Source organism: Papaver somniferum, chromosome 5, assembly GCF_003573695.1.
Source record: "Papaver somniferum cultivar HN1 chromosome 5, ASM357369v1, whole genome shotgun sequence".
Classification (NCBI taxonomy): Eukaryota; Viridiplantae; Streptophyta; class Magnoliopsida; order Ranunculales; family Papaveraceae; genus Papaver; species Papaver somniferum.
In genome coordinates, this window is record NC_039362.1 from 39,130,643 (window position 1) to 39,139,714 (window position 9,072).

Below are 9,072 nucleotides of genomic sequence, written 5' to 3' on the forward strand. Positions count from 1 at the left end.
CTTCATTGGTCATCTATCTCTTAACCTAGGATGTTCGAACAAGCTGGTAGAGTTGGACGGACGAGATGATATATGACGCTCATCTGCGACCGTTGATGAAGTTTTAGGCTTTTGAAGAGGTGCGGAAGCATCACTCTTCAGCTTGGTCGAAATCAAGCATGAAAGGCGTTTTTGGCAGGACCGACCGGTCATGCGTGTAGACGGCTTGCCGGTGTACATGTCCGTACCTCACTGTCTCATAAAGGTGCGATCTAGGATACTCAATTTGACCGGTAAATAGGAGTGGCCGAGATCAAATTTCGACAGGAATTCTATGCCGCAAAGGATTCTTAAAGGGGGGCGGCATGCCACCTTCAAGGCACACGAATCGAGGCATCTGGCCATGGCTTGTCTTGGTCGGTCGGACATAGAGATAGACGGGCCCACATTGATCACGTTGATACTCTCTGGACTTGCTTAGTCTATTCCTGCACCCTTCATCCAAGCTGGTGAAGATGGACGCTCGTGATTGGTTAACGACACATGTAACATGCCGCAAACCCTAATTAGGGTTTTGGATCGGCCGTGCGCATGCAACTTCATCCAAACGGTTTGGCAAGTTATGATTCTCCCTTGGGGAGGCCGATCATGCGGGTCCCACGTTGGGTCGGTGGTGAACATATTCATACCTGTCTCATGGCCCTAGGTGTGATATAAGCCATCCAACCATGCTTGCGAAGTTGGATGGTCGTGATCGATTTAAGACACTAGTTGGACTTTCCACGGCTTTTAAAGCATCACTCCAGCCATGTTTTGAGCAAATGTTTATTGCTATATGGCTTGGTCGTGAGAGAGCCGATCATGTAGGTGAAAGTGGGCCCGCCAACGTGCATACCAACACTTCTCCGATCAATCGCGGGAAAATCCAAGCCGTCCAACTTAGCTTGTGAAGTTGGACGGTCGCGACTTCTTTTAGACTGTTTTTGACAGCCTAGCGCATACAATCCACTTCATACTAGCTCGACCATCCTTCTTCAAGGCTGGCGTTTGGTGGCTGTTTGGGAGCATGGCATGTGTTCGACCGACCAGGGCATAAACGGGCCCACTGGTGGTCATTGTGGTGATAGCCTGCTCTTCCTGAGGATCGTCTAGGCTGGTTGAATCATGCGGCCAACTTGCGTGGCCGTGATTGTTTCTGAGACTAACATGGACAGTCCAGATTTCCCTTAGGAAATTAAATATGCTCAATCGGGCTAGTATAACACACCAAGAGATATAGCATGTACGGGGTATTTCGTGCATGCCTCACTATTGACACTTGGAGATTCGTGTTACTCTGCTGAGAGCAACACTCAGTCGTCATGCCGCACCAATAATGAGAGTTCTGCGGGAACAACACAGGAAATACAAGGCTAATCATGCATTAATTAATAATGTTATTAATTCACAGAATATCGGGATTGTTGCTACATGCTCCGTTCTAGGTGAATTTTGTGTATTTAATTCACAGAATATTGGGATTGTTGCCACATGCTCCATTCTAGGTGAATCAATAAAGCGAAGAAGTATTCATCACTTATCAAATAGCTTTATCTTCTGCAAGAAGTCAGCATATTAAATTTGGCTTTTACAGTTTTATCCCTGAACTAAAATCCACCATTAACACCATTACATGATGATGTTTTGTATTCCTATCCATCACTAAGTAATAATCCGCTCTTTCCTTTTCCCCCCAAAACTCACGTTGGACCTGATGCCAATGCTCGATTTGAGTTTCCAACTGTTGGACATGACTTGTTGAATTGCTATTTGGACTGCCTTCTTGAACTTCTGCAATTTGTTGATGAAGTAAGAAAATATTGCTTTGTATATCTCCAAACTTTTCTCTATTCCACTTGACTATATATTTTCTTGCAATGATAAGTCTTCTACATAGCTTGTAAGCATCTGAGCCATTAACCTGCTGATTCCAGGATGGTTGCACTTAAGTTTTTAAAGAATCATCTCTATCATTACGATGAAAATACTTCCAGTTTCTTGTAATTTCTTTTGTTGGAATAGTTCTTATTTGATAAAAGCTTTGGATCAAAGGTAGGGTTGAGTAAGAAATAGGCTTTGTAGATGATATAATTACTGATGATAATCACAAGAAAAAAGATTAATTGATGAATGCTGGTAGGATGAATTCTCAAGAAGTGAGTTACAGAGAACATGAAGATGAAATTAGTGCTTACGTCAGGATGACGAAGCAGAGCTCTATTACAAAATCATAATTGAAACCTTCCCAACTAATAAATTATATCATAGGATAGTGTTGGTACACAATCTCAGAATAATTATTTGAGCAAAAAAAATTAATTTTTTATGGAGAAAAAGTATTTGTTTCTGACTTCCGCTTCCGGAGAAGCAACCAGCCAATAAACCATTTGTTCTAGCGAGAATTTTAATCACAGCTACTTATTTAATTTACTTATTTTAATCTGGTCCACCTAAATAATATCACTAGTAAACCACTTGCAACCACCTCAGGTGAAGACACAAATCATTTTGCTTGCTTGGTAATAAAGACAAAAGAAGTAATGATCCAAAACTAAAGAAGTGGGGTGGGGTGGAAAATTATTGCCGCTAACTTAATCTTTGAAGTCAATGTTCAACCTAAGTCGGTATGCAGGAATCTAATGGGATGTACATGCACCGCTCTCTTTCTATTTATTCTAATGAGATAGGGGGGCATATTCATGCATTGTTCTTAAGTTAGCCAACCCATTGGATGGCTTTAAAGGAGACTAGTTTTGCACCCGTGCGATGTACGGATATATTTCTCGCTTATGAAATATATGAAACATGTATTAAAACAAATAATCAATAATCTCATGGCCTTAAAACTAACAGAAAAAAAAATCCAATAAAATAAGGAAAAACCTGTGCATATAAAAGAAGATTAATTAAAAAGTGATGGACTTGTCGTGCAACATTTGTCGATCTTATAATACTTATTCCAACTTCATAAATTGATTATAAATTATGTCTCTCAAGTCTTTTCAAATATTTTTGATATGATTTAAGTTTCAGAAGGTCATGCTTTTGTTTTTCATATATATCCTTGCGTAGTTTTGTCCTCCTGATCATTTTATGCCTTTACTTTATTAGCATAAGTGTTATCGAGATCTTGATATATCGTATCCTAAAAAGACTCGCTTAACTACTTGAGTTTCTTGTACATTACTCAATCTCAATTATATTATATGATTATCATTGGTAATTTCATTAAGATAAAGTGATTATTGACAGAGCTGTGATTTTCTTGTCAACTTAATGACCTTCAATTCTTTTGGATTTCTTTTTCTCATCAGAAACCTAAAAATAATATCAAATGGAAATTTTTGAACATAAAATAAATTATAATTATAAAACACAGAGAAAATAGAATCAAATACAAAGTAAGAACAACGTATAGAACCAGTTGTGAGAAATTACATTATATTGCACTGGAATATCCTCTAGTTCGACAAATTAAACATTTGCAATGAAATATTTCCGTCATATTTGATAACCAAAATGATACATGTTTTATCATTGAAGTGCAAGTGCCTAATTTATTCTGAATATATTCTTTAGCCGATAATAGGTTGCATAATCTTAGGTTTCCAGGGACATGCCTATATTTACCACTGAAAAACCACTCCACATAATCAATCTATCATGACTATCATAATTTTATCTTTAAGCTTTTGGTAATAATTTTACGATGGCGTTTAAGATAACCGCATATAATTTCTTTAAAGTAACCTGAAAAAAATAAGAAAATGTAGGAACAACCCACTTAGGTTTTTGTGGACCAAAGTCATTTTTGCTTTTATTTTATCAATAGTCGCGTTTCCCTAAGCAATAGATATTCCGTTCGCCACGTCGAGTTAAAATTTATGCATTCTCATGACTTTAAGGATGAATTGTGCATGTATTAAGCATATATATGTGCATCTAAAAATTATGACTTATTTGCGAATCACACGTATTCTGATCGAGTGTACGTATGCCTGTAAATTATATGATGAACCCGGGGTACATACGCTCTTTTGAAAACAAACCCGATGGTTCAAAATTTATTCACTGGGCCTTTGGAATCGGTACACCAAGAAAATTTAAGCTTCTGGAGGTATCAAAAATTTATGGATCATGATTGTTGCTCCTTTCTAAATCGATTTGGAGATTCACACAACAAAAAAAATCCATCCAAGTTATCATCTCTTGCAAATTCAACATTCATATCCACTATTTTCTTGCTCCACAAGTAAAGCCAACTTTTCAAGTTGTTGTGTAAGTATCTCTAGAAATGTTGTTATCTGCTATAAAAACTTTGACTTCGACCTTGTCCTAGATAATATTTATTGTATACTGGATATCGACACTTTTGATCCGCCGTTTTCTTGTTTTTGGATGTTCAAACAGATGACTATAGTCATTTACCTTGCATTTTTTAAACTTGCACATTTGCGATTTTTCTCCCTATCTAGCAACAACAACCAAGTTGATCATACCGAAATCCTTAACTGATTTTGTATCCTGAGCCTCCTTGCTCATCTAGACGTTCTGAGTCCTCTCACGTATTATTTCCAACAATATCTGGAGGTGATAACAAAAAAAATTCGAAACTAAACTATACATATGTTTCCCGAGCCATGTTTGCTTACAATATGCCATCTGTTTATAGTACCGATATATGCGTGTGCTAGTTGTAAGATTTGGGAAAGATGCTTTCAGAAAGTAACAAAAATAGAAGTTAGGCTTGGACACCTACTATATTTTCTGACATTTTTATTCTCAAAAATATGCCAGAGCTCAGAAGTTTCGCTGTAATGTTTTATCGTAATCTCAAGGACGCATATGAAATTCATTCACGATTTGCAAATGAGTTGCGTGTTACCAAAATATATAATCCATCACATCACTTATTAGCATCGATATGAGACTCAACCCTCTTTGTGAATCTATGGATGCACAGTAACATATATTCCTCCGGTACCATGCCCACATAGAAATCTGGTCTGAACACTAATTATCGAATCCAACACAATGCTTGGGTAACTAATAGATGTGCAGTCCCCATATTTCGTTATCTTTATCAGTAAGGTCACATTTGAATGGAGAAATCAATCAAAGACACAAAACTTGAAAGGGACTTGGATTCCAAACTTCCTAAACACAGAAACATACCGATATTACTATCAAAGTTTCATTATAACATGCATTCTTGGTAAGAGACCATTTGGCTCAGCTTAGCAATGCAACATACATCAAGGGTGCAGCTGATGACATTAGAAGGGTTACCAAGCTCGAGATTTGTGAGACCAATTCTGAGACCATCGTTGCTCTGGAAGCACCATCAATTCCATAGCCTAAGAAAAATAAAATGCAATTCACAATATAACCAGTTGCACATACTATACTGGCACGACCAAACCCTTCAACAGACATAAGATATAGTTTGGGTATAGGTAGCTTTCGCTATTGATGCCTTCAAACGTTCAAGACTCTCTTTGTTTTCTTATACATTTGACACATAAAAAGAAATAATAAGATCATATCCAAATAGACTTAAACAAATTTCAATATATCAGTAGGTTTAAGAAATGTAAAACTGCACTACTGTAGCCAGGCTAGAAAAGTTCAATTAGAAATATAAAACTGCACTCTTGTAGCCATTATAAACTTTTAAGCCGGAGTTGCAAGAATCAGGATTTCTAATGTAACTTAAATTACAAATAATAAAGCCAACCCAAAAATCAATAAACATTGATGTGTCTATCGAAACATAATTGACTAATGGTAAAATAGATAGTTAAGTCAGTTTTCTGTAAAAGATAGTACTCAATTTATCAAAATACGCAAAACTGACATCATATTGAACCCACTCTACTGGCAAAAACAAAAAATTAATAAGTATCAACAACTAACATAGTACACACAGTATACAGAAACCTACGGAAAAACCTCACCTCTAAATCCTTATCATTACGACTTGATCCTGTTAGAGCACTACTCGGTCAAACTCGCATGCGTTGCTATCTCAAGCATGTTTGTCAATGTTAGTGATCAAAACTATAAGTCTTGATTTCTAGTCTCTTATAGCTAAGTATCGGACTAGGATAGTAAGTGTAGTTGAGCTCAAGGACTTCATGGAGATTCATCATACAAGTAGAAGGACTACTCAAGGAACCGGTGGAACTTCTCGACAAAAAGGTATGTGGAGACTTGAACTTATCTGTCACTGAAAAGTCTATCTATTCTATCTCCTACTCTTTGAGACAAAAATCGCATGCTATATATATAAACTAGATTATACACATTTGGTATTTCGAGTCGAGTATACCTCGCCTATCTACATATAGAAATATGTGTTGGTAAGCTTTTCGCTTCGACCAAGTTTATCTTTACCTAGTGAAGAAAGTCATGAATGTTTCAATCACTTTGAAAATTGCTTTGACGAGAAATTGTGTAACAACTGTATAACATCCTCTAAGAATGTTTCAATGATTGGAATGAGAGTTTAGATTACATAACCAATGTATTCCTTGAACCGAAGTTCTCGAACTTTGTTGATCAAGAGAACCGGAAGTATGGCAAGTGTCAAGTCCGCGAACTCAGTCCGCGAACTGCCGAAGTTCTCAAACCCGAGAATTTCTGCAGGAGTTGACAAACTACTTGCGTGATCCAAGTCCGCGAACCCAGTCCGCGAACCTGCGAAGTTCTCAAACCCGAGAATTTCTGCTGGAGTTTATAAACTCTGTCCGGTGTCTTAAGTCCGCGAACCTAGTCTGCGAACTTGAGAAGGTTATATATCTAAAGATGATCTCTGAACTTAACCTTAAAAGACTAAGGAATGCTTTTTGCAAACCGTGGCTATTAAAGTTCATGAACCGATTCTTGTGAATCAAATCATTTTTGCTTCAATTGTGTCTTGTGTAGTTACATAAGATTTCCTTGCAATTGAACAACTCTCTTAACTAGTTCATTTGAGTTATTTGAACTAGTTATGATGAAGAAGAACATGGTTGGTATGAAATGCTCTTATGGTTAACCTTTTTTGTAAACTATTGTTGAACCAACAATGTAAACGTTTGGGTGCGGTTAACAAACCTAGGATCGTACAGTCATTTGTGTATGACAAGCTAAGTTTTCGATCCGATGGTTGAGAAATATTAGCTTGAATCTAAATCAGGTTTCATCTAACAGTGGATATTGATTGCTTTGTAACTAAGGCAAAACCCTGATTTGAAAGACTATATAAGGGGACATCTAGCGACTCTGCAAAACTAATTTGTGTGCTACTAGTTTGCGTGCTAGAGTCGTTTATCCTTTAATATTTGGTTTTCTTCTTCTAAAAACCAGGTTAACGACTTGAAGACTTCATTGGGATTGTGAAGCCAGACCGATACTAATTTTATCGTAGTTGTGTGATCTGATCTTGCATCTTCTATCGTAATAGTACAATCATATTGATTGGCTAGAGATTGTTTGATTTCTCCGATAGGCAAGATATAAAAAGTAATCACAAACACCTTCGTGTCATTATTTGTGATTCCACGACATCTTGTTTCGCTACCATACGATTAAGATTGTTGTGAGGTGATTGATTAATCTAGGATGTTCTTCGGGAATATAAGACCGAATTATCAATTGGTTCTTGTTCACTTTGATTATTATCAAAAGACGGAACAAAAACTTTAGGGTTTTCTGTGGGAGACAGATTGATCCTTTTATAGACTTGTCTGTGTGAGACAGATTTGTTTATTGTTAAAGCCTGCGATTTTGGGTCGTAACAACTCTTAGTTGTGGGTGAGATCAACTAAGGGAATCAAGTGTGCAGTATCCTGCTGGGATCAGAGGCATAGGGAGTACAACTGTACCTTGGATCAGTGGGAGACTGATTGGGGTTCAACTACAGTCCAGTCCGAAGTTAGCTTCGAGTAGGCTAGTGTCTGTAGCGGCTTAATACAATGTGTATTCCATCTGAACTACGTCCCGGGGTTTTTCTGCATTTGCGGTTTCCTCGTTAACAAAATTTCTGGTGTCTGTGTTATTTCAGTTTCTGCATTATATTGTTTATCTTTATAATTGAAATAATACAGGTTGTGTGTGTAGATCATCAATTGGTATAATCCAACCTTTGGTTGTTTGATTGTCATTGATTGATCCTTGGACATTGGTCTTTGGTACCGTCCAAGTTATTCCTTGTGTTTGATTAGGATTCGCTGGTTTCTATTTAGCTCGAGTAAATCAAAACAAGAGAGAGATTTTAACTCCTTGAGATACTTTTACCTAGATTGAGTCTGACTGTCTAGTTGATTCTCTAGAAAGTATTTCGTAGTTAGTCCATACAGATTGCTAAGCGAAATATTGGGTGGTGTTGTTAGACCCCCGCTTTTTTCAGATCCCATGGCAAAAGCTCATTCGAATTTTCCATTCTTGATGCATTAAATTTTCACCCCTTTTCTTGCCTACATTTTGGTGATGGAGAAGTAATATCTTGATGCCACCGATCAAAAAAAAAAGTAATATCTTGATGCCATAAGTTCTACGTCATTTAAAGGTTGCACCTGTTACATGTGAACACAAACAGTGTCATGTTTCCCATTATAGTATGTGAATGGATTTCACTCGTTTCATGTATTTAATTTTTTTAGGTAAAGACTTACCTATCATGGCTGATAGTAGACCTAAAACACATTAAAGGGGCAAACATAGCACCATGCATGCTTGCATCTTGCACACCACTACAAAGAGCCTAATGGAAGAGAAAACAGACAGTGGGAATTAATTTAAACATTAGAAGGACACATATACACGGATGCTTTTATTGAAAGAGACCTAAATCGTAAAAGAAAACTATTACGAAATAAAATCATTAGAGAGAGATAAAATTACTTTTTTGTGGAGGCTGTGGGATAAAAGGAGTGCTGGTTGAGGGAAAGAAGATGAGAATTCAAATGAAGAATATAAAACTTATTAGATTTCCAGGGTTCTTGTTGTTTTGATGATAGTATACAAAAAGATCGGTAGATAAAAGTCGATGCCATGATAAAAAGGAAATGG